General features: G+C 45.9%; 9 non-coding genes and 2 pseudogenes across 9 annotated transcripts; all 11 read left to right on the forward strand.

Moving 5' to 3' along the window:
- The first annotated feature begins 604 nt into the window (after positions 1-604).
- Positions 605-790, forward strand: LOC130319454 (U2 spliceosomal RNA). The gene has a single exon (XR_008865635.1). It is a non-coding gene; the product is annotated as a U2 spliceosomal RNA (small nuclear RNA).
- A 2,079-nt stretch (positions 791-2,869) lies between these two features.
- Positions 2,870-3,060, forward strand: LOC130319441 (U2 spliceosomal RNA). Its single transcript, XR_008865624.1, has one exon. It is a non-coding gene; the product is annotated as a U2 spliceosomal RNA (small nuclear RNA).
- A 2,091-nt stretch (positions 3,061-5,151) lies between these two features.
- On the forward strand, positions 5,152-5,343 carry LOC130319448 (U2 spliceosomal RNA). Its single transcript, XR_008865630.1, has one exon. It is a non-coding gene; the product is annotated as a U2 spliceosomal RNA (small nuclear RNA).
- Positions 5,344-7,403: 2,060 nt separating this feature from the next.
- LOC130319442 (U2 spliceosomal RNA) lies at positions 7,404-7,594 on the forward strand. The gene has a single exon (XR_008865625.1). It is a non-coding gene; the product is annotated as a U2 spliceosomal RNA (small nuclear RNA).
- Positions 7,595-9,684: 2,090 nt separating this feature from the next.
- On the forward strand, positions 9,685-9,891 carry LOC130319450 (U2 spliceosomal RNA; annotated as a pseudogene).
- A 2,079-nt stretch (positions 9,892-11,970) lies between these two features.
- LOC130319449 (U2 spliceosomal RNA) lies at positions 11,971-12,161 on the forward strand. The gene has a single exon (XR_008865631.1). It is a non-coding gene; the product is annotated as a U2 spliceosomal RNA (small nuclear RNA).
- A 2,095-nt stretch (positions 12,162-14,256) lies between these two features.
- Positions 14,257-14,447, forward strand: LOC130319445 (U2 spliceosomal RNA). Its single transcript, XR_008865628.1, has one exon. It is a non-coding gene; the product is annotated as a U2 spliceosomal RNA (small nuclear RNA).
- Positions 14,448-16,553: 2,106 nt separating this feature from the next.
- On the forward strand, positions 16,554-16,745 carry LOC130319447 (U2 spliceosomal RNA). Its single transcript, XR_008865629.1, has one exon. It is a non-coding gene; the product is annotated as a U2 spliceosomal RNA (small nuclear RNA).
- Positions 16,746-18,845: 2,100 nt separating this feature from the next.
- Positions 18,846-19,037, forward strand: LOC130319453 (U2 spliceosomal RNA). The gene has a single exon (XR_008865634.1). It is a non-coding gene; the product is annotated as a U2 spliceosomal RNA (small nuclear RNA).
- A 2,107-nt stretch (positions 19,038-21,144) lies between these two features.
- On the forward strand, positions 21,145-21,336 carry LOC130319452 (U2 spliceosomal RNA). The gene has a single exon (XR_008865633.1). It is a non-coding gene; the product is annotated as a U2 spliceosomal RNA (small nuclear RNA).
- A 2,111-nt stretch (positions 21,337-23,447) lies between these two features.
- Positions 23,448-23,590, forward strand: LOC130319456 (U2 spliceosomal RNA; annotated as a pseudogene).
- Positions 23,591-25,012: the final 1,422 nt, after the last annotated feature.

Here is a 25,012-nt window from a genome sequence, read left to right on the forward strand (position 1 = left end):
GGGCAATCGTCCACCAGTGCCTCCCTACTCGTGAGTTCCAGCACAGGCGAGGACTGGTGGCGAGAGCCAAGTGCCCGAGAGATGGCTGCGGAGTGGACGAAACGGTGCTGCACATATTTTGGAACTGCCCTTTTGCACGGGAGCTTTGGAGGAAGGTAGGCCCACTTTTGAAGTGGGCCTGCGGCCTAAAAGATTTTAATCACGAATGTGTCTTTTACGGTCTTTTTAACTGCCCCAATTTTAAACAGCAGATGATCTGCTGGATGATTATTAATTGTTTTAAAAATGCCATCTGGAAAGTTAGGAACATCTTACTTTTTAAACATGATTTTATTGATGTTAAAAACTGTATAAAGCTGGCCCTGAGTGAGATGTACATCTATTACCTAAGAGACAAGAAACAGTTGGGGGCCAGCGAGGCAGCATCCATGTGGTGTCTGCCTCTATGGAACGAAATAACAGTATAATCAGTTTTTATGACATTTGTATAATGTTTTATCCTGCCATTTTTATTTTTTCTCCTTTTATTACTGGTTTTATTATTTGTATTTTAAAACTTTTGTGAACCTTTTATTATTTTGCATTTTAAATTTTGTATGGTTTCTTATTTATTCAATAAAATTTTGTTGAAACCTTATCTGTTCTTATCAGTTTAATATCTGATACGTCCCCTATCTGGGGACCATATATTAAATGGATTTTTGAGAACGGGGGCCGATTTCGAAGCTTGCTTCCGTCGCCCTATGCATTGACCCGATATGGCAGTATCTTCGGGTACAGTGCACCACCCCCTTACAGGGTTAAAAAGAAAGATTCCTACTTTCATTGCTACCTGCTTGCTGGCTAGCCAGCTAGCCAGCCCTGTGGGCCTTGCTGCTGCTGCAGCCAAAAAACAAAAGGTGGTGCTGCTTCTGCTTCTGCTTGTGTCTGGCCCCTGTTGGAGCGTCCAGGCACAGGACTTCTGCTGCTGCTGACTAAATGGCCTCCTTAATTGGATCATTTGAGTAGCCAGCACACCTGTGCAGGTAGGGCATGACATGATAGGCAGCTGCCTTGATAGCGGGTGGGTGCTGAATGTTCCTAATTGACAAAATAAGATTAATGCTTATGAAGAAATATAAAATCTCATCCCTTCCCCAATATCGCGCCACACCCCTACCCCTTAATTCCCTGGTTGAACGTGATGGACATATGTCTTTTTTCGACCGTACTAACTATGTAACTATGTAACATAACATGGGGGGGGGGGTCTCCTGGCTGTTCACACAGGTGTGTCATTGCTGTACATTGACCATGCATTGCTTCTGTGGTATTGCAAAGGCAAAGACAAATGCTTCCAGCCATCCATTGCACTAATGGATTGGTCATCAGCTGGCTGTCTATGTCCCGCATCAATATAGACCAAAGTACAGAGGGTTAGGCTATGCTATTGTGCACCTACCTGATGCATCAGAAGGTGCGAGGCCCTTGCTAAATTCTGTGCACAGACTTTGAGATCTATGCTTTAGACTGTATCTAAACCTGCTCCAACATGGACTGACATTCTGGCCTACTTTCAGCCGATGCGACTTGTCTGTCGCTGAACAGTCGCTTTTTATGTATTCAGCACCTATGTATAATGTTGTAAAAATGCTCTAGAAGCTAAAGTCGCAGAAATGTCACACATATTTGGCCTGCAACTTTCTGTGCGACAAATTCAGACAGGAAAAATCAGTATAAATCCTTAGAAAATTATCCCCCAGTGTCTCCATCTGCTGGCGGTATTGAATAAGCATTGCTGCACTGATGGGGTATGCATTAGACGAAAAAAAAGAAGAAAAAGAAGAATAATACGCCCAGAAAAGAGGCGAAAAGGAGAAAAACGTAAAAAAACGTGAAAAAAAAGTAAGAGGAAGAGAAGGGAAAAAAAGGTGGAAATGGGTTTAAAAGTGATTTCGGCGGAGAAATATATATATATATATATATATATATATATATATATATATATATATGCGCACACACACACATAGATATAAACGTATTCTCCGTTGAGATATTGCAGCCGCTGCTGTGTCCAGGCCCAGGAGCCTTAGCACTGTGCTGTGATGTCACTCAATACCACTGACATCACTAGGTGTAAACAACATCTCTCCTTTGCTGTGTATGTGACTATGGAGCTGTTTGGTGATGTCGTCTATTACGGCCTTCATAGAAGCAACAGGAGATTGTTGCATCCATCTTGAACCCTCAGAACTACAGTGCTATGATGTCACTCACTTCCACAGGCCTTGCAGAGTGTAAACAACAACAACCCAGCTTTGTTGTGTATGTAACCAAAGGGATTTGTGATGTCACCTAGAACCTTCACAGCAGCGAGCGACAGCTTTATGAGGAGCATCAGCACTGCTCTGCCTGAGCAGAACCCATCACCGCCATAGGTTGTCAAATAACCCGGATTTAACCCACACAGGTAAGTCCAATGGGGTGCAGGCATGTCCTCTATGCTTACAGCTTCCCGTGGGTGTTGGTTTGATACCGTTTGGGGACAGCCAAGGAGGCATCTGCAGGCAACAAAGGTAGGTGTGTGCTTGTGTGTGTGTTTCCTATGCAGATCCTAAGCCCAGTGTCACATGCAAGTAGGAGGAGTAAGAAGGGTTCCTGGCAAATCCGGGTTATGGATTGCATTTAAAAAGGCCCCGTGGGAGTGCAATGGGCCCCTATTATTGCTGCTTAGCAATAATGGTATGGGTTTAGGTTCTGCTGTGTGTACTGGTGGTTGACTGCCCCCCAGCCCAGAGTGTGCATGGAAAATTGTCTGGCAGCCTCCCTGACAGCAAGCAGTGATAGTGCCCATGAAGGGGACCTTGTTGGGCCCGCCCCTTTCACGGTTATCGCTTCTCGGCCTTTTGGCTAAGATCAAGTGTAGTATCTGTTCTTATCAGTTTAATATCTGATACGTCCCCTATCTGGGGACCATATATTAAATGGATTTTTGAGAACGGGGGCCGATTTCGAAGCTTGCTTCCGTCGCCCTATGCATTGACCCGATATGGCAGTATCTTCGGGTACAGTGCACCACCCCCTTACAGGGTTAAAAAGAAAGATTCCTACTTTCATTGCTACCTGCTTGCTGGCTAGCCAGCTAGCCAGCCCTGTGGGCCTTGCTGCTGCTGCAGCCAAAAAACAAAAGGTGGTGCTGCTGCTGCTTCTGCTGCTTCTGCTTCTGCTTGTGTCTGGCCCCTGTTGGAGCGTCCAGGCACAGGACTTCTGCTGCTGCTGACTAAATGGCCTCCTTAATTGGATCATTTGAGTAGCCAGCACACCTGTGCAGGTAGGGCATGACATGATAGGCAGCTGCCTTGATAGCGGGTGGGTGCTGAATGTTCCTAATTGACAAAATAAGATTAATGCTTATGAAGAAATATAAAATCTCATCCCTTCCCCAATATCGCGCCACACCCCTACCCCTTAATTCCCTGGTTGAACGTGATGGACATATGTCTTTTTTCGACCGTACTAACTATGTAACTATGTAACATAACATGGGGGGGGGGGTCTCCTGGCTGTTCACACAGGTGTGTCATTGCTGTACATTGACCATGCATTGCTTCTGTGGTATTGCAAAGGCAAAGACAAATGCTTCCAGCCATCCATTGCACTAATGGATTGGTCATCAGCTGGCTGTCTATGTCCCGCATCAATATAGACCAAAGTACAGAGGGTTAGGCTATGCTATTGTGCACCTACCTGATGCATCAGAAGGTGCGAGGGCCCTTGCTAAATTCTGTGCACAGAACTTTGAGATCTATGCTTTAGACTGTATCTAAACCTGCTCCAACATGGACTGACATTCTGGCCTACTTTCAGCCGATGCGACTTGTCTGTCGCTGAACAGTCGCTTTTTATGTATTCAGCACCTATGTATAATGTTGTAAAAATGCTCTAGAAGCTAAAGTCGCAGAAATGTCACACATATTTGGCCTGCAACTTTCTGTGCGACAAATTCAGACAGGAAAAATCAGTATAAATCCTTAGAAAATTATCCCCCAGTGTCTCCATCTGCTGGCGGTATTGAATAAGCATTGCTGCACTGATGGGGTATGCATTAGACGAAAAAAAAGAAGAAAAAGAAGAATAATACGCCCAGAAAAGAGGCGAAAAGGAGAAAAACGTAAAAAAAACGTGAAAAAAAAGTAAGAGGAAGAGAAGGGAAAAAAAGGTGGAAATGGGTTTAAAAGTGATTTCGGCGGAGAAATATATATATATATATATAGTATATATATATATATATATATATATGCGCACACACACACATAGATATAAACGTATTCTCCGTTGAGATATTGCAGCCGCTGCTGTGTCCAGGCCCAGGAGCCTTAGCACTGTGCTGTGATGTCACTCAATACCACTGACATCACTAGGTGTAAACAACATCTCTCCTTTGCTGTGTATGTGACTATGGAGCTGTTTGGTGATGTCGTCTATTACGGCCTTCATAGAAGCAACAGGAGATTGTTGCATCCATCTTGAACCCTCAGAACTACAGTGCTATGATGTCACTCACTTCCACAGGCCCTTGCAGAGTGTAAACAACAACAACCCAGCTTTGTTGTGTATGTAACCAAAGGGATTTGTGATGTCACCTAGAACCTTCACAGCAGCGACAGCTTTATGAGGAGCATCAGCACTGCTCTGCCTGAGCAGAACCATCACCGCCATAGGTTGTCAAATAACCCGGATTTAACCCACACAGGTAAGTCCAATGGGGTGCAGGCATGTCCTCTATGCTTACAGCTTCCCGTGGGTGTTGGTTTGATACCGTTTGGGGACAGCCAAGGAGGCATCTGCAGGCAACAAAGGTAGGTGTGTGCTTGTGTGTGTGTTTCCTATGCAGATCCTAAGCCCAGTGTCACATGCAAGTAGGAGGAGTAAGAAGGGTTCCTGGCAAATCCGGGTTATGGATTGCATTTAAAAAGGCCCCGTGGGAGTGCAATGGGCCCCTGTCTTGCTGCTTAGCAATAATGGTATGGGTTTAGGTTCTGCTGTGTGTACTGGTGGTTGACTGCCCCCCAGCCCAGAGTGTGCATGGAAAATTGTCTGGCAGCCTCCCTGACAGCAAGCAGTGATAGTGCCCATGAAGGGGACCTTGTTGGGCCCGCCCCTTTCACGGTTATCGCTTCTCGGCCTTTTGGCTAAGATCAAGTGTAGTATCTGTTCTTATCAGTTTAATATCTGATACGTCCCCCTATCTGGGGACCATAAATTAAATGGATTTTTGAGAACGGGGGCCGATTTCGAAGCTTGCTTCCGTCGCCCTATGCATTGACCCGATATGGCAGTATCTTCGGGTACAGTGCACCACCCCCTTACAGGGTTAAAAAGAAAGATTCCTACTTTCATTGCTACCTGCTTGCTGGCTAGCCAGCTAGCCAGCCCTGTGGGCCTTGCTGCTGCTGCAGCCAAAAAACAAAAGGTGCTGCTGCTTCTGCTTCTGCTTGTGTCTGGCCCCTGTTGGAGCGTCCAGGCACAGGACTTCTGCTGCTGCTGACTAAATGGCCTCCTTAATTGGATCATTTGAGTAGCCAGCACACCTGTGCAGGTAGGGCATGACATGATAGGCAGCTGCCTTGATAGCGGGTGGGTGCTGAATGTTCCTAATTGACAAAATAAGATTAATGCTTATGAAGAAATATAAAATCTCATCCCTTCCCCAATATCGCGCCACACCCCTACCCCTTAATTCCCTGGTTGAACGTGATGGACATATGTCTTTTTTCGACCGTACTAACTATGTAACTATGTAACATAACATGGGGGGGGGGGGTCTCCTGGCTGTTCACACAGGTGTGTCATTGCTGTACATTGACCATGCATTGCTTCTGTGGTATTGCAAAGGCAAAGACAAATGCTTCCAGCCATCCATTGCACTAATGGATTGGTCATCAGCTGGCTGTCTATGTCCCGCATCAATATAGACCAAAGTACAGAGGGTTAGGCTATGCTATTGTGCACCTACCTGATGCATCAGAAGGTGCGAGGCCCTTGCTAAATTCTGTGCACAGACTTTGAGATCTATGCTTTAGACTGTATCTAAACCTGCTCCAACATGGACTGACATTCTGGCCTACTTTCAGCCGATGCGACTTGTCTGTCGCTGAACAGTCGCTTTTTATGTATTCAGCACCTATGTATAATGTTGTAAAAATGCTCTAGAAGCTAAAGTCGCAGAAATGTCACACATATTTGGCCTGCAACTTTCTGTGCGACAAATTCAGACAGGAAAAATCAGTATAAATCCTTAGAAAATTATCCCCCAGTGTCTCCATCTGCTGGCGGTATTGAATAAGCATTGCTGCACTGATGGGGTATGCATTAGACGAAAAAAAAGAAGAAAAAGAAGAATAATACGCCCAGAAAAGAGGCGAAAAGGAGAAAAACGTAAAAAAACGTGAAAAAAAAGTAAGAGGAAGAGAAGGGAAAAAAAGGTGGAAATGGTTTAAAAGTGATTTCGGCGGAGAAATATATATATATATATATATATATATATATATATATATATGCGCACACACACACATAGATATAAACGTATTCTCCGTTGAGATATTGCAGCCGCTGCTGTGTCCAGGCCCAGGAGCCTTAGCACTGTGCTGTGATGTCACTCAATACCACTGACATCACTAGGTGTAAACAACATCTCTCCTTTGCTGTGTATGTGACTATGGAGCTGTTTGGTGATGTCGTCTATTACGGCCTTCATAGAAGCAACAGGAGATTGTTGCATCCATCTTGAACCCTCAGAACTACAGTGCTATGATGTCACTCACTTCCACAGGCCTTGCAGAGTGTAAACAACAACAACCCAGCTTTGTTGTGTATGTAACCAAAGGGATTTGTGATGTCACCTAGAACCTTCACAGCAGCGACAGAGGAGCATCAGCACTGCTCTGCCTGAGCAGAACCATCACCGCCATAGGTTGTCAAATAACCCGGATTTAACCCACACAGGTAAGTCCAATGGGGTGCAGGCATGTCCTCTATGCTTACAGCTTCCCGTGGGTGTTGGTTTGATACCGTTTGGGGACAGCCAAGGAGGCATCTGCAGGCAACAAAGGTAGGTGTGTGCTTGTGTGTGTGTTTCCTATGCAGATCCTAAGCCCAGTGTCACATGCAAGTAGGAGGAGTAAGAAGGGTTCCTGGCAAATCCGGGTTATGGATTGCATTTAAAAAGGCCCCGTGGGAGTGCAATGGGCCCCTGTCTTGCTGCTTAGCAATAATGGTATGGGTTTAGGTTCTGCTGTGTGTACTGGTGGTTGACTGCCCCCCAGCCCAGAGTGTGCATGGAAAATTGTCTGGCAGCCTCCCTGACAGCAAGCAGTGATAGTGCCCATGAAGGGGACCTTGTTGGGCCCGCCCCTTTCACGGTTATCGCTTCTCGGCCTTTTGGCTAAGATCAAGTGTAGTATCTGTTCTTATCAGTTTAATATCTGATACGTCCCCTATCTGGGGACCATATATTAAATGGATTTTTGAGAACGGGGGCCGATTTCGAAGCTTGCTTCCGTCGCCCTATGCATTGACCCGATATGGCAGTATCTTCGGGTACAGTGCACCACCCCCTTACAGGGTTAAAAAGAAAGATTCCTACTTTCATTGCTACCTGCTTGCTGGCTAGCCAGCTAGCCAGCCCTGTGGGCCTTGCTGCTGCTGCAGCCAAAAAACAAAAGGTGGTGCTGCTGCTGCTTCTGCTGCTTCTGCTTCTGCTTGTGTCTGGCCCCTGTTGGAGCGTCCAGGCACAGGACTTCTGCTGCTGCTGACTAAATGGCCTCCTTAATTGGATCATTTGAGTAGCCAGCACACCTGTGCAGGTAGGGCATGACATGATAGGCAGCTGCCTTGATAGCGGGTGGGTGCTGAATGTTCCTAATTGACAAAATAAGATTAATGCTTATGAAGAAATATAAAATCTCATCCCTTCCCCAATATCGCGCCACACCCCTACCCCTTAATTCCCTGGTTGAACGTGATGGACATATGTCTTTTTTCGACCGTACTAACTATGTAACTATGTAACATAACATGGGGGGGGGGGTCTCCTGGCTGTTCACACAGGTGTGTCATTGCTGTACATTGACCATGCATTGCTTCTGTGGTATTGCAAAGGCAAAGACAAATGCTTCCAGCCATCCATTGCACTAATGGATTGGTCATCAGCTGGCTGTCTATGTCCCGCATCAATATAGACCAAAGTACAGAGGGTTAGGCTATGCTATTGTGCACCTACCTGATGCATCAGAAGGTGCGAGGCCCTTGCTAAATTCTGTGCACAGACTTTGAGATCTATGCTTTAGACTGTATCTAAACCTGCTCCAACATGGACTGACATTCTGGCCTACTTTCAGCCGATGCGACTTGTCTGTCGCTGAACAGTCGCTTTTTATGTATTCAGCACCTATGTATAATGTTGTAAAAATGCTCTAGAAGCTAAAGTCGCAGAAATGTCACACATATTTGGCCTGCAACTTTCTGTGCGACAAATTCAGACAGGAAAAATCAGTATAAATCCTTAGAAAATTATCCCCCAGTGTCTCCATCTGCTGGCGGTATTGAATAAGCATTGCTGCACTGATGGGGTATGCATTAGACGAAAAAAAAGAAGAAAAAGAAGAATAATACGCCCAGAAAAGAGGCGAAAAGGAGAAAAACGTAAAAAAACGTGAAAAAAAAGTAAGAGGAAGAGAAGGGAAAAAAAGGTGGAAATGGGTTTAAAAGTGATTTCGGCGGAGAAATATATATATATATATATATATATATATATATATATATATATATATATGCGCACACACACACATAGATATAAACGTATTCTCCGTTGAGATATTGCAGCCGCTGCTGTGTCCAGGCCCAGGAGCCTTAGCACTGTGCTGTGATGTCACTCAATACCACTGACATCACTAGGTGTAAACAACATCTCTCCTTTGCTGTGTATGTGACTATGGAGCTGTTTGGTGATGTCGTCTATTACGGCCTTCATAGAAGCAACAGGAGATTGTTGCATCCATCTTGAACCCTCAGAACTACAGTGCTATGATGTCACTCACTTCCACAGGCCTTGCAGAGTGTAAACAACAACAACCCAGCTTTGTTGTGTATGTAACCAAAGGGATTTGTGATGTCACCTAGAACCTTCACAGCAGCGACAGCTTTATGAGGAGCATCAGCACTGCTCTGCCTGAGCAGAACCATCACCGCCATAGGTTGTCAAATAACCCGGATTTAACCCACACAGGTAAGTCCAATGGGGTGCAGGCATGTCCTCTATGCTTACAGCTTCCCGTGGGTGTTGGTTTGATACCGTTTGGGGACAGCCAAGGAGGCATCTGCAGGCAACAAAGGTAGGTGTGTGCTTGTGTGTGTGTTTCCTATGCAGATCCTAAGCCCAGTGTCACATGCAAGTAGGAGGAGTAAGAAGGGTTCCTGGCAAATCCGGGTTATGGATTGCATTTAAAAAGGCCCCGTGGGAGTGCAATGGGCCCCTGTCTTGCTGCTTAGCAATAATGGTATGGGTTTAGGTTCTGCTGTGTGTACTGGTGGTTGACTGCCCCCCAGCCCAGAGTGTGCATGGAAAATTGTCTGGCAGCCTCCCTGACAGCAAGCAGTGATAGTGCCCATGAAGGGGACCTTGTTGGGCCCGCCCCTTTCACGGTTATCGCTTCTCGGCCTTTTGGCTAAGATCAAGTGTAGTATCTGTTCTTATCAGTTTAATATCTGATACGTCCCCTATCTGGGGACCATATATTAAATGGATTTTTGAGAACGGGGGCCGATTTCGAAGCTTGCTTCCGTCGCCCTATGCATTGAACCCGATATGGCAGTATCTTCGGGTACAGTATCTTCGGGTACAGTGCACCACCCCCTTACAGGGTTAAAAAGAAAGATTCCTACTTTCATTGCTACCTGCTTGCTGGCTAGCCAGCTAGCCAGCCCTGTGGGCCTTGCTGCTGCTGCAGCCAAAAAACAAAAGGTGGTGCTGCTGCTGCTTCTGCTGTCTTCTGCTTCTGCTTGTGTCTGGCCCCTGTTGGAGCGTCAGGCACAGGACTTCTGCTGCTGCTGACTAAATGGCCTCCTTAATTGGATCATTTGAGTAGCCAGCACACCTGTGCAGGTAGGGCATGACATGATAGGCAGCTGCCTTGATAGCGGGTGGGTGCTGAATGTTCCTAATTGACAAAATAAGATTAATGCTTATGAAGAAATATAAAATCTCATCCCTTCCCCAATATCGCGCCACACCCCTACCCCTTAATTCCCTGGTTGAACGTGATGGACATATGTCTTTTTTCGACCGTACTAACTATGTAACTATGTAACATAACATGGGGGGGGGGGGGGGGTCTCCTGGCTGTTCACACAGGTGTGTCATTGCTGTACATTGACCATGCATTGCTTCTGTGGTATTGCAAAGGCAAAGACAAATGCTTCCAGCCATCCATTGCACTAATGGATTGGTCATCAGCTGGCTGTCTATGTCCCGCATCAATATAGACCAAAGTACAGAGGGTTAGGCTATGCTATTGTGCACCTACCTGATGCATCAGAAGGTGCGAGGCCCTTGCTAAATTCTGTGCACAGACTTTGAGATCTATGCTTTAGACTGTATCTAAACCTGCTCCAACATGGACTGACATTCTGGCCTACTTTCAGCCGATGCGACTTGTCTGTCGCTGAACAGTCGCTTTTTATGTATTCAGCACCTATGTATAATGTTGTAAAAATGCTCTAGAAGCTAAAGTCGCAGAAATGTCACACATATTTGGCCTGCAACTTTCTGTGCGACAAATTCAGACAGGAAAAATCAGTATAAATTCCTTAGAAATTATCCCCCAGTGTCTCCATCTGCTGGCGGTATTGAATAAGCATTGCTGCACTGATGGGGTATGCATTAGACGAAAAAAAAGAAGAAAAAGAAGAATAATACGCCAGAAAAGAGGCGAAAAGGAGAAAAAACGTAAAAAAACGTGAAAAAAAAGTAAGAGGAAGAGAAGGGAAAAAAAGGTGGAAATGGGTTTAAAAGTGATTTCGGCGGAGAAATATATATATATATATATATATATATATATGCGCACACACACACATAGATATAAACGTATTCTCCGTTGAGATATTGCAGCCGCTGCTGTGTCCAGGCCCAGGAGCCTTAGCACTGTGCTGTGATGTCACTCAATACCACTGACATCACTAGGTGGTAAACAACATCTCTCCTTTGCTGTGTATGTGACTATGGAGCTGTTTGGTGATGTCGTCTATTACGGCCTTCATAGAAGCAACAGGAGATTGTTGCATCCATCTTGAACCCTCAGAACTACAGTGCTATGATGTCACTCACTTCCACAGGCCTTGCAGAGTGTAAACAACAAACAACCCAGCTTTGTTGTGTATGTAACCAAAGGGATTTGTGATGTCACCTAGAACCTTCACAGCAGCGACAGCTTTATGAGGAGCATCAGCACTGCTCTGCCTGAGCAGAACCATCACCGCCATAGGTTGTCAATAACCCGGATTTAACCCACACAGGTAAGTCCAATGGGGTGCAGGCATGTCCTCTATGCTTACAGCTTCCCGTGGGTGTTGGTTTGATACCGTTTGGGGACAGCCAAGGAGGCATCTGCAGGCAACAAAGGTAGGTGTGTGCTTGTGTGTGTGTTTCCTATGCAGATCCTAAGCCCAGTGTCACATGCAAGTAGGAGGAGTAAGAAGGGTTCCTGGCAAATCCGGGTTATGGATTGCATTTAAAAAGGCCCCGTGGGAGTGCAATGGGCCCCTGTCTTGCTGCTTAGCAATAATGGTATGGGTTTAGGTTCTGCTGTGTGTACTGGTGGTTGACTGCCCCCCAGCCCAGAGTGTGCATGGAAAATTGTCTGGCAGCCTCCCTGACAGCAAGCAGTGATAGTGCCCCATGAAGGGGACCTTGTTGGGCCCGCCCCTTTCACGGTTATCGCTTCTCGGCCTTTTGGCTAAGATCAAGTGTAGTATCTGTTCTTATCAGTTTAATATCTGATACGTCCCCTATCTGGGGACCATATATTAAATGGATTTTTGAGAACGGGGGCCGATTTCGAAGCTTGCTTCCGTCGCCCTATTGCATTGACCCGATATGGCAGTATCTTCGGTACAGTGCACCACCCCATTACAGGGTTAAAAAGAAAGATTCCTACTTTCATTGCTACCTGCTTGCTGGCTAGCCAGCTAGCCAGCCCTGTGGGCCTTGCTGCTGCTGCAGCCAAAAACAAAAGGTGGTGCTGCTGCTGCTTCTGCTGCTTCTGCTTCTGCTTGTGTCTGGCCCCTGTTGGAGCGTCCAGGCACAGGACTTCTGCTGCTGCTGACTAAATGGCCTCCTTAATTGGATCATTGTGAGTAGCCAGCACACCTGTGCAGGTAGGGCATGACATGATAGGCAGCTGCCTTGATAGCGGGTGGGTGCTGAATGTTCCTAATTGACAAAATAAGATTAATGCTTATGAAGAAATATAAAATCTCATCCCTTCCCCAATATCGCGCCACACCCCTACCCCTTAATTCCCTGGTTGAACGTGATGGACATATGTCTTTTTTCGACCGTACTAAACTATGTAACTATGTAACATAACATGGGGGGGGGGGGGGGGGGGTCTCCTGGCTGTTCACACAGGTGTGTCATTGCTGTACATTGACCATGCATTGCTTCTGTGGTATTGCAAAGGCAAAGACAAATGCTTCCAGCCATCCATTGCACTAATGGATTGGTCATCAGCTGGCTGTCTATGTCCCGCATCAATATAGACCAAAGTACAGAGGGTTAGGCTATGCTATTGTGCACCTACCTGATGCATCAGAAGGTGCGAGGCCCTTGCTAAATTCTGTGCACAGACTTTGAGATCTATGCTTTAGACTGTATCTAAACCTGCTCCAACATGGACTGACATTCTGGCCTACTTTCAGCCGATGCGACTTGTCTGTCGCTGAACAGTCGCTTTTTATGTATTCAGCACCTATGTATAATGTTGTAAAAATGCTCTAGAAGCTAAAGTCGCAGAAATGTCACACATATTTGGCTGCAACTTTCTGGTGCGACAAATTCAGACAGGAAAAATCAGTATAAATCCTTAGAAAATTATCCCCCAGTGTCTCCATCTGCTGGCGGTATTGAATAAGCATTGCTGCACTGATGGGGTATGCATTAGACGAAAAAAAAGAAGAAAAAGAAGAATAATACGCCCAGAAAAGAGGCGAAAAGGAGAAAAAACGTAAAAAAACGTGAAAAAAAAGTAAGAGGAAGAGAAGGGAAAAAAAGGTGGAAATGGGTTTAAAAAGTGATTTCGGCGGAGAGAAATATATATATATATATATATATATATATATATATATATATATGCGCACACACACACATAGATATAAACGTATTCTCCGTTGAGATATTGCAGCCGCTGCTGTGTCCAGGCCCAGGAGCCTTAGCACTGTGCTGTGATGTCACTCAATACCACTGACATCACTAGGTGTAAACAACATCTCTCCTTTGCTGTGTATGTGACTATGGAGCTGTTTGGTGATGTCGTCTATTACGGCCTTCATAGAAGCAACAGGAGATTGTTGCATCCATCTTGAACCCTCAGAACTACAGTGCTATGATGTCACTCACTTCCACAGCCTTGCAGAGTGTAAACAACAACAACCCAGCTTTGTTGTGTATGTAACCAAAGGATTTGTGATGTCACCTAGAACCTTCACAGCAGCGACAGCTTTATGAGGAGCATCAGCACTGCTCTGCCTGAGCAGAACCATCACCCGCCATAGGTTGTCAAATACCCGGATTTAACCCACACAGGTAAGTCCAATGGGGTGCAGGCATGTCCTCTATGCTTACAGCTTCCCGTGGGTGTTGGTTTGATACCGTTTGGGGACAGCCAAGGAGGCATCTGCAGGCAACAAAGGTAGGTGTGTGCTTGTGTGTGTGTTTCCTATGCAGATCCTAAGCCCAGTGTCACATGCAAGTAGGAGGAGTAAGAAGGGTTCCTGGCAAATCCGGGTTATGGATTGCATTTAAAAAGGCCCCGTGGGAGTGCAATGGGCCCCTGTCTTGCTGCTTAGCAATAATGGTATGGGTTTAGGTTCTGCTGTGTGTACTGGTGGTTGACTGCCCCCCAGCCCAGAGTGTGCATGGAAAATTGTCTGGCAGCCTCCCTGACAGCAAGCAGTGATAGTGCCCATGAAGGGGACCTTGTTGGGCCCGCCCCTTTCACGGTTATCGCTTCTCGGCCTTTTGGCTAAGATCAAGTGTAGTATCTGTTCTTATCAGTTTAATATCTGATACGTCCCCTATCTGGGGACCATATATTAAATGGATTTTTGAGAACGGATGCCGATTTCGAAGCTTGCTTCCGTCGCCCTATGCATTGACCCGATATGGCAGTATCTTCGGGTACAGTGCACCACCCCCTTACAGGGTTAAAAAGAAAGATTCCTACTTTCATTGCTACCTGCTTGCTGGCTAGCCAGCTAGCCAGCCCTGTGGGCCTTGCTGCTGCTGCAGCCAAAAAACAAAAGGTGGTGCTGCTGCTGCTTCTGCTGCTTCTGCTTCTGCTTGTGTCTGGCCCCTGTTGGAGCGTCCAGGCACAGGACTTCTGCTGCTGCTGACTAAATGGCCTCCTTAATTGGATCATTTGAGTAGCCAGCACACCTGTGCAGGTAGGGCATGACATGATAGGCAGCTGCCTTGATAGCGGGTGGGTGCTGAATGTTCCTAATTGACAAATAAGATTAATGCTTATGAAGAAATATAAAATCTCATCCCTTCCCCAATATCGCGCCACACCCCTACCCCTTAATTCCCTGGTTGAACGTGATGGACATATGTCTTTTTTCGACCGTACTAACTATGTAACTATGTAACATAACATGGGGGGGGGGGGGGGGGGGGGTCTCCTGGCTGTTCACACAGGTGTGTCATTGCTGTACATTGACCAGCATTGCTTCTGTGGTATTGCAAAGGCAAAGACAAATGCTTCCAGCCATCCATTGCACTAATGGATTGGTCATCAGCTGGCTGTCTATGTCCCGCATCAATATAGACCAAAGTACAGAGGGTTAGGCTATGCTATTGTGCACCTACCTGATGCATCAGAAGGTGCGAGGCCCTTGCTAAATTCTGTGCACAGACTTTGAGATCTATGCTTTAGACTGTATCTAAACCTGCCTCCAACATGGACTGACATTCTGGCCTACTTTCAGCCGATGCGACTTGTCTGTCGCTGAACAGTCGCTTTTTATGTATTCAGCACCTATGTATAATGTTGTAAAAATGCTCTAGAAAGCTAAAGTCGCAGAAATGTCACACATATTTGGCCTGCAACTTTCTGTGCGACAAATTCAGACAGGAAAAATCAGTATAAATCCTTAGAAAATTATCCCCCAGTGTCTCCATCTGCTGGCGGTATTGAATAAGCATTGCTGCACTGATGGGGTATGCATTAGACGAAAAAAAAGAAGAAAAAGAAGAATAATACGCCCAGAAAAGAGGCGAAAAGGAGAAAAACGTAAAAAACGTGAAAAAAAAAGTAAGGAGGAAGAGAAGGGAAAAAAAGGTGGAAATGGGTTTAAAAGTGATTTCGGCGAGAGAATATATATATATATATATTATATATATATATATATATATATATATATATATGCGCACACACACACATAGATATAAACGTATTCTCCGTTGAGATATTGCAGCCGCTGCTGTGTCCAGGCCCAGGAGCCTTAGCACTTGTGCTGTGATGTCACTCAATACCACTGACATCACTAGGTGTAAACAACATCTCTCCTTTGCTGTGTATGTGACTATGGAGCTGTTTGGTGATGTCGTCTATTACGGCCTTCATAGAAGCAACAGGAGATTGTTGCATCCATCTTGAACCCTCAGAACTACAGTGCTATGATGTCACTCACTTCCACAGGCCTTGCAGAGTGTAAACAACAACAACCCAGCTTTGTTGTGTATGTAACCAAAGGGATTTGTGATGTCACCTAGAACCTTCACAGCAGCGACAGCTTTATGAGGAGCATCAGCACTGCTCTGCCTGAGCAGAACCATCACCGCCATAGGTTGTCAAATAACCCGGATTTAACCCACACAGGTAAGTCCAATGGGGTGCAGGCATGTCCTCTATGCTTACAGCTTCCCGTGGGTGTTGGTTTGATACCGTTTGGGGACAGCCAAGGAGGCATCTGCAGGCAACAAAGGTAGGTGTGTGCTTGTGTGTGTGTTTCCTATGCAGATCCTAAGCCCAGTGTCACATGCAAGTAGGAGGAGTAAGAAGGGTTCCTGGCAAATCCGGGTTATGGATTGCATTTAAAAAGGCCCCGTGGGAGTGCAATGGGCCCCTGTCTTGCTGCTTAGCAATAATGGTATGGGTTTAGGTTCTGCTGTGTGTACTGGTGGTTGACTGCCCCCCAGCCCAGAGTGTGCATGGAAAATTGTCTGGCAGCCTCCCTGACAGCAAGCAGTGATAGTGCCCATGAAGGGGGACCTTGTTGGGCCCGCCCCTTTCACGGTTATCGCTTCTCGGCCTTTTGGCTAAGATCAAGTGTAGTATCTGTTCTTATCAGTTTTAATATCTGATACGTCCCCTATCTGGGGACCATATATTAAATGGATTTTTGAGAACGGGGGCCGATTTCGAAGCTTGCTTCCGTCGCCCTATGCATTGACCCGATATGGCAGTATCTTCGGGTACAGTGCACCACCCCCTTACAGGGTTAAAAAGAAAGATTCCTACTTTCATTGCTACCTGCTTGCTGGCTAGCCAGCTAGCCAGCCCTGTGGGCCTTGCTGCTGCTGCAGCCAAAAAACAAAAGGTGGTGCTGCTGCTGCTTCTGCTTCTGCTTGTGTCTGGCCCCTGTTGGAGCGTCCAGGCACAGGACTTCTGCTGCTGCTGACTAAATGGCCTCCTTAATTGGATCATTTGAGTAGCCAGCACACCTGTGCAGGTAGGGCATGACATGATAGGCAGCTGCCTTGATAGCGGGTGGGTGCTGAATGTTCCTAATTGACAAAATAAGATTAATGCTTATGAAGAAATATAAAATCTCATCCCTTCCCAATATCGCGCCACACCCCTACCCCCTTAATTCCCTGGTTGAACGTGATGGACATATGTCTTTTTTTCGACCGTACTAACTATGTAACTATGTAACATAACATGGGGGGGGGGGGGGGGGGGGGGGGTCTCCTGGCTGTTCACACAGGTGTGTCATTGCTGTACATTGACCATGCATTGCTTCTGTGTTATTGCAAAGGCAAAGACAAATGCTCTCAGCCATCCATTGCACTAATGGATTGGTCATCAGCTGGCTGTCTATGTCCCGCATCAATATAGACCAAAGTACAGAGGGTTAGGCTATGCTATTGTGCACCTACCTGATGCATCAGAAGGTGCGAGGGCCCTTGCTAAATTCTGTGCACAGACTTTGAGATCTATGCTTTAGACTGTATCTAAACCTGCTCCAACATGGACTGACATTCTGGCCTACTTTCAGCCGATGCGACTTGTCTGTCGCTGAACAGTCGCTTTTTTATGTATTCAGCACCTATGTATAATGTTTGTAAAAATGCTCTAGAAGCTAAAGTCGCAGAAATGTCACACATATTTGGCCTGCAACTTTCTGTGCGACAAATTCAGACAGGAAAAATCAGTATAAATCCTTAGAAAATTATCCCCCAGTGTCTCCAATCTGCTGGCGGTATTGAATAAGCATTGCTGCACTGATGGGGTATGCATTAGACGAAAAAAAAGAAGAAAAAGAAGAATAATACGCCCAGAAAAGAGGCGAAAAGGAGAAAAACGTAAAAAAACGTGAAAAAAAAGTAAGAGGAAGAGAAGGGAAAAAAAAGGTGGAAATGGGTTTAAAAGTGATTTCGGCGGAGAAAATAATATATATATAATATAATATATATATATATATATATATATATATGCGCACACACACACATAGATATAAACGTATTCTCCGTTGAGATATTGCAGCCGCTGCTGTGTCCAGGCCCAGGAGCCTTAGCACTGTGCTGTGATGTCACTCAATACCACTGACATCACTAGGTGTAAACAACATCTCTCCTTTGCTGTGTATGTGACTATGGAGCTGTTTTGGTGATGTCGTCTATTATGGCCTTCATAGAAGCAACAGGAGATTGTTGCATCCATCTTGAACCTCAGAACTACAGTGCTATGATGTCACTCACTTCCACAGGCCTTGCAGAGTGTAAACAACAACAACCCAGCTTTGTTGTGTATGTAACCAAAGGGGATTTGTGATGTCACCTAGAACCTTCACAGCAGCGACAGCTTTATGAGGAGCATCAGCACTGCTCTGCCTGAGCAGAACCATCACCGCCATAGGTTGTCAAATAACCCGGATTTAACCCACACAGGTAAGTCCAATGGGGTGCAGGCATGTCCTCTATGCTTACAGCTTCCCGTGGGTGTTGTTTGATACCGTTTGGGGACAGCCAAGGAGGCATCTGCAGGCAACAAAGGTAGGTGTGTGCTTGTGTGTGTGTTTCCTATGCAGATCCTAAGCCCAGTGTCACATGGCAAGTAGGAGGAGTAAGAAGGTTCCTGGCAAATCCGGGTTATGGATTGCATTTAAAAAGGCCCCCGTGGGAGTGCAATGGGCCCCTGTCTTGCTGCATAGCATAATGGTATGGGGTTTAGGTTCTGCTGTGTGTACTGGTGGTTGGACTGCCCCAGCCCAGAGTGTGCATGGAAAATTGTCTGGCAGCCTCCCTGACAGCAAGCAGTGATAGTGCCCATGAAGGGGACCTTGTTGGGCCCGCCCCTTTCACGGTTATCGCTTCTCGCCTTTTGGCTAAGATCAAGTGTAGTATTCTGTTCTTATCAGTTTAATATCTGATACGTCCCCCTATCTGGGGACCATATATTAAATGGATTTTTGAGAACGGGGGCCGATTTCGAAGCTTGCTTCCGTCGCCCTATGCATTGACCCGATATGGCAGTATCTTCGGGTACAGTGCACCACCCCCTTACAGGGTTAAAAAGAAAGATTCCTACTTTCATTGCTACCTGCTTGCTGGCTAGCCAGCTAGCCAGCCCTGTGGGCCTTGCTGCTGCTGCAGCCAAAAAACAAAAGGTGAAGTGCTGCTGCTGCTTCTGCTGCTTCTGGCTTCTGCTTGTGTCTGGCCCCTGTTGGAGCGTCCAGGCACAGGACTTCTGCTGCTGCTGACTAAATGGCCTCCTTAATTGGATCATTTGAGTAGCCAGCACACCTGTGCAGGTAGGGCATGACATGATAGGCAGCTGCCTTGATAGCGGGTGGGTGCTGAATGTTCCTAATTGACAAAATAAGATTAATGCTTATGGAAGAAATATAAATCTCATCCCTTCCCCAATATCGCGCCACACCCCTACCCCTTAATTCCCCTGGTTGAACGTGATGGACATATGTCTTTTTTCGACCGTACTAACTATGTAACTATGTAACATAACATGGGGGGGGGGGGGGGGTCTCCTGGCTGTTCACACAGGTGTGTCATTGCTGTACATTGACCATGCATTGCTTCTGTGGTATTGCAAAGGCAAAGAACAAATGCTTCCAGCCATCCATTGCACTAATGGATTGGTCATCAGCTGGCTGTCTATGTCCCGCATCAATATAGACCAAAGTACAGAGGGTTAGGCTATGCTATTGTGCACCTACCTGATGCATCAGAAGGTGCGAGGCCCTTGCTAAATTCTGTGCACAGGACTTTGAGATCTATGCTTTAGACTGTATCTAAACCTGCTCCAACATGGACTGACATTCTGGCCTACTTTCAGCCGATGCGACTTGTCTGTCGCTGAAACAGTCGCTTTTTATGTATTCAGCACCTATGTATAATGTTGTAAAAATGCTCTAGAAGCTAAAGTCGCAGAAATGTCACACATATTTGGCCTGCAACTTTCTGTGCGACAAATTCAGACAGGAAAAATCAGTATAAATCCTTAGAAAATTATCCCCCAGTGTCTCCATCTGCTGGCGGTATTGAATAATGCATTGCTGCACTGATGGGGTATGCATTAGACGAAAAAAAAGAAGAAAAAGAAGAATAATACGCCCAGAAAAGAGGCGAAAAGGAGAAAAAAACGTAAAAAAACGTGAAAAAAAAAGTAAGAGGAAGAGAAGGGAAAAAAAGGTGGAAATGGGTTTAAAAGTGATTTCGGCGGAGAAATATATATATATATATATATATATATATATATATATATAATATATATGCGCACACACACACATAGATATAAACGTATTCTCCGTTGAGATATTGCAGCCGCTGCTGTGTCCAGGCCCAGGAGCCTTAGCACTGTGCTGTGATGTCACTCAATACCACTGACATCACTAGGTGTAAACAACATCTCTCCTTTGCTGTTGTATGTGACTATGGAGCTGTTTGGTGATGTCGTCTATTACGGCCTTCATAGAAGCAACAGGAGATTGTTGCATCCATCTTGAACCCTCAGAACTACAGTGCTATGATGTCACTCACTTCCACAGGCCTTGCAGAGTGTAAACAACAACAACCCAGCTTTGTTTGTGTATGTAACCAAAGGGATTTGTGATGTCACCTAGAACCTTCCACAGCAGCGACAGCTTTATGAGGAGCATCAGCACTGCTCTGCCTGAGCAGAACCATCACCGCCATAGGTTGTCAAATAACCCGGATTTAACCCACACAGGTAAGTCCAATGGGGTGCAGGCATGTCCTCTAAGCTTACAGCTTCCCGTGGGTGTTGGTTTGATACCGTTTGGGGACAGCCAAGGAGGCATCTGCAGGCAACAAAGGTAGGTGTGTGCTTGTGTGTGTGTTTCCTATGCAGATCCTAAGCCCAGTGTCCACATGCAAGTAGGAGGAGTAGAAGGGTTCCTGGCAAATCCGGGTTATGGATTGCATTTAAAAAGGGCCCCGTGGGAGTGCAATGGGCCCTGTCTTGCTGCTTAGCAATAATGGTATGGGTTTAGGTTCTGCTGTGTGTACTGGTGGTTGACTGCCCCCCAGCCCAGAGTGTGCATGGAAAATTGTCTGGCAGCCTCCCTGACAGCAAGCAGTGATAGTGCCCATGAAGGGGACCTTGTTGGGCCCGCCCTTTCACGGTTATCGCTTCTCGGCCTTTTGAGCTAAGATCAAGTGTAGTATCTGTTCTTATCAGTTTAATATCTGATACGTCCCCTATCTGGGGGACCATATATTAAATGGATTTTTGAGAACGGGGCCGATTTCGAAGCTTGCTTCCGTCGCCCTATGCATTGACCCGATATGGCAGTATCTTCGGGTACAGTGCACCACCCCCTTACAGGGTTAAAAAGAAAGATTCCTACTTTCATTGCTACCTGCTTGCTGGCTAGCCAGCTAGCCAGCCCTGTGGGCCTTGCTGCTGCTGCAGCCAAAAACAAAAGGTGGTGCTGCTTCTGCTGCTTCTGCTTCTGCTTGTGTCTGGGCCCCTGTTGGAGCGTCCAGGCACAGGACTTCTGCTGCTTCTGACTAAATGGCCTCCTTAATTGGATCATTTGAGTAGCCAGGCACACCTGTGCAGGTAGGGCATGACATGATAGGGGACAGCTGCCTTGATAGCGGAGTGGGTGCTGAATGTTCCTAATTGACAAAATAAGATTAATGCTTATGAAGAAATATAAAATCTCATCCCTTCCCCAATATCAGCGCCACACCCCTACCCCTTAATTCCCTGGTTGAACGTGATGGACATATGTCTTTTTTCGACCGTACTAACTATGTAACTATGTAACATAACATGGGGGGGGGGGGGGGGGGTCTCCTGGCTGTTCACACAGGTGTGTCATTGCTGTAACATTGACCATGCATTGCTTCTGTGGTATTGCAAAGGCAAAGACAAATGCTTCCAGCCATCCATTGCACTAATGGATTGGTCATCAGCTGGCTGTCTATGTCCCGCATCAATATAGACCAAAGTACAGAGGGTTAGGCTATGCTATTGTGCACCTACTGATGGCATCAGAAGGTGCGAGGCCCTTGCTAAATTCTGTGCACAGACTTTTGAGATTCTATGCTTTAGAACTGTATCTAAAACCTGCTCCAACATGGACTGACATTCTGGCCTACTTTCAGCCGATGCGACTTGTCTGTCCGCTGAACAGTCGCTTTTTATGTATTCAGGCACCTATGTATAATGTTGTAAAAATGCTAGAAGCTAAAGTCGCAGAAATGTCACACATATTTTGGCCTGCAACTTTCTGTGCGACAAATTCAGACAGGAAAAATCAGTATAAATCCTTAGAAAATTATCCCCCAGTGTCTCCATCTGCTGGCGGGTATTGAATAAGCATTGCTGCACTGATGGGGTATGCATTAGACGAAAAAAAAGAAGAAAAAGAAGAATAATACCGCCAGAAAAGAGGCGAAAAGGAGAAAAACGTAAAAAAACGTGAAAAAAAAAGTAAGAGGAAGAGAAGGGAAAAAAAGGTGGAAATGGGTTTAAAAGTGATTTCGGCGGAGAAATATATATATATATATATATTATATATATATATATATATATATAATATATGCGCACCACACACACATAGATATAAACGTATTCTCCGTTGAGATATTGCAGCCGCTGCTGTGTCCAGGCCCAGGCGCCTTAGCACTGTGCTGTGATGTCACTCAATACCACTGACATCACTAGGTGTAAACAACATCTCTCCTTTGCTGTGTATGTGACTATGGAGCAGTTTGGTGATGTCGTCTATTACGGCTTCATAGAAGCAACAGGAGATTGTTGCATCCATCTTGAACCCTCAGAACTACAGTGCTATGATGTCACTCACTTCCACAGGCCTTGCAGAGTGTAAACAACAACAACCCAGCTTTGTTGTGTATGTAACCAAAGGGATTTTGTGATGTCACCTAGAACCTTCACAGCAGCGACAGCTTTATGAGGAGCATCAGCACTGCTCTGCCTGAGCAGAACCATCACCGCCATAGGTTGTCAAATAACCCGGATTTAACCCACATCAGGTAAGTCCAATGGGGTGCAGGCATGTCCTCTATGCTTACAGCTTCCCGTGGGTGTTGGTTTGATACCGTTTGGGGACAGCCAAGGAGGCATCTGCAGGCAACAAGGTAGGTGTGTGCTTTGTGTGTGTGTTTCCTATGCAGATCCTAAGCCCAGTGTCACATGCAAGTAGGAGTAAGAAGGGTTCCTGGCAAATCCGGGGTTTATGGATTGCATTTAAAAAAGGGCCCCGTGGGAGTGCAATGGGCCCCTGTCTTGCTGCTTAGCAATAATGGTATGGGTTTAGGTTCTGCTGTGTGTACTGGTGGTTGACTGCCCCCCAGCCCAGAGTGGTGCATGGAAAATTGTCTGGCAGCCTCCCTGACAGCAAGCAGTGATAGTGCCCATGAAGGGGACCTTGTTGGGCCCGCCCCTTTCACGGTTATCGCTTCTCGGCCTTTTGGCTAAGAATCTGGGGACCATATATTAAATGGATTTTTGAGAACGGGGGCCGATTTCGAAGCTTGCTTCCGTCGCCCTATGCATTGACCCGATATGGCAGTATCTTCGGGTACAGTGCACCACCCCCTTACAGGGTTAAAAAGAAAGATTCCTACTTTCATTGCTACCTGCTTGCTGGCTAGCCAGCTAGCCAGCCCTGTGGGCCTTGCTGCTGCTGCAGCCAAAAAACAAAAGGTGGTGCTGCTGCTGCTTCTGCTGCTTCTGCTTCTGCTTGTGTCTGGCCCCTGTTGGAGCGTCCAGGCACAGGACTTCTGCTGCTGCTGACTAAATGGCCTCCTTAATTGGATCATTTGAGTAGCCAGCACACCTGTGCAGGTAGGGCATGACATGATAGGCAGCTGCCTTGATAGCGGGTGGGTGCTGAATGTTCCTAATTGACAAAATAAGATTAATGCTTATGAAGAAATATAAAATCTCATCCCTTCCCCAATATCGCGCCACACCCCTACCCCTTAATTCCCTGGTTGAACGTGATGGACATATGTCTTTTTTCGACCGTACTAACTATGTAACTATGTAACATAACATGGGGGGGGGGGGGGGGGTCTCCTGGCTGTTCACACAGGTGTGTCATTGCTGTACATTGACCATGCATTGCTTCTGTGGTATTGCAAAGGCAAAGACAAATGCTTCCAGCCATCCATTGCACTAATGGATTGGTCATCAGCTGGCTGTCTATGTCCCGCATCAATATAGACCAAAGTACAGAGGGTTAGGCTATGCTATTGTGCACCTACCTGATGCATCAGAAGGTGCGAGGCCCTTGCTAAATTCTGTGCACAGACTTTGAGATCTATGCTTTAGACTGTATCTAAACCTGCTCCAACATGGACTGACATTCTGGCCTACTTTCAGCCGATGCGACTTGTCTGTCGCTGAACAGTCGCTTTTTATGTATTCAGCACCTATGTATAATGTTGTAAAAATGCTCTAGAAGCTAAAGTCGCAGAAATGTCACACATATTTGGCCTGCAACTTTCTGTGCGACAAATTCAGACAGGAAAAATCAGTATAAATCCTTAGAAAATTATCCCCCAGTGTCTCCATCTGCTGGCGGTATTGAATAAGCATTGCTGCACTGATGGGGTATGCATTAGACGAAAAAAAAGAAGAAAAAGAAGAATAATACGCCCAGAAAAGAGGCGAAAAGGAGAAAAACGTAAAAAAACGTGAAAAAAAAGTAAGAGGAAGAGAAGGGAAAAAAAGGTGGAAATGGGTTTAAAAGTGATTTCGGCGGAGAAATATATATATATATATATATATATATATATATATATATATATATATGCGCACACACACACATAGATATAAACGTATTCTCCGTTGAGATATTGCAGCCGCTGCTGTGTCCAGGCCCAGGAGCCTTAGCACTGTGCTGTGATGTCACTCAATACCACTGACATCACTAGGTGTAAACAACATCTCTCCTTTGCTGTGTATGTGACTATGGAGCTGTTTGGTGATGTCGTCTATTACGGCCTTCATAG

The sequence above is a fragment of the Hyla sarda genome, unplaced genomic scaffold (assembly GCF_029499605.1).
Source record: "Hyla sarda isolate aHylSar1 unplaced genomic scaffold, aHylSar1.hap1 scaffold_2131, whole genome shotgun sequence".
Taxonomy (NCBI): Eukaryota; Metazoa; Chordata; class Amphibia; order Anura; family Hylidae; genus Hyla; species Hyla sarda.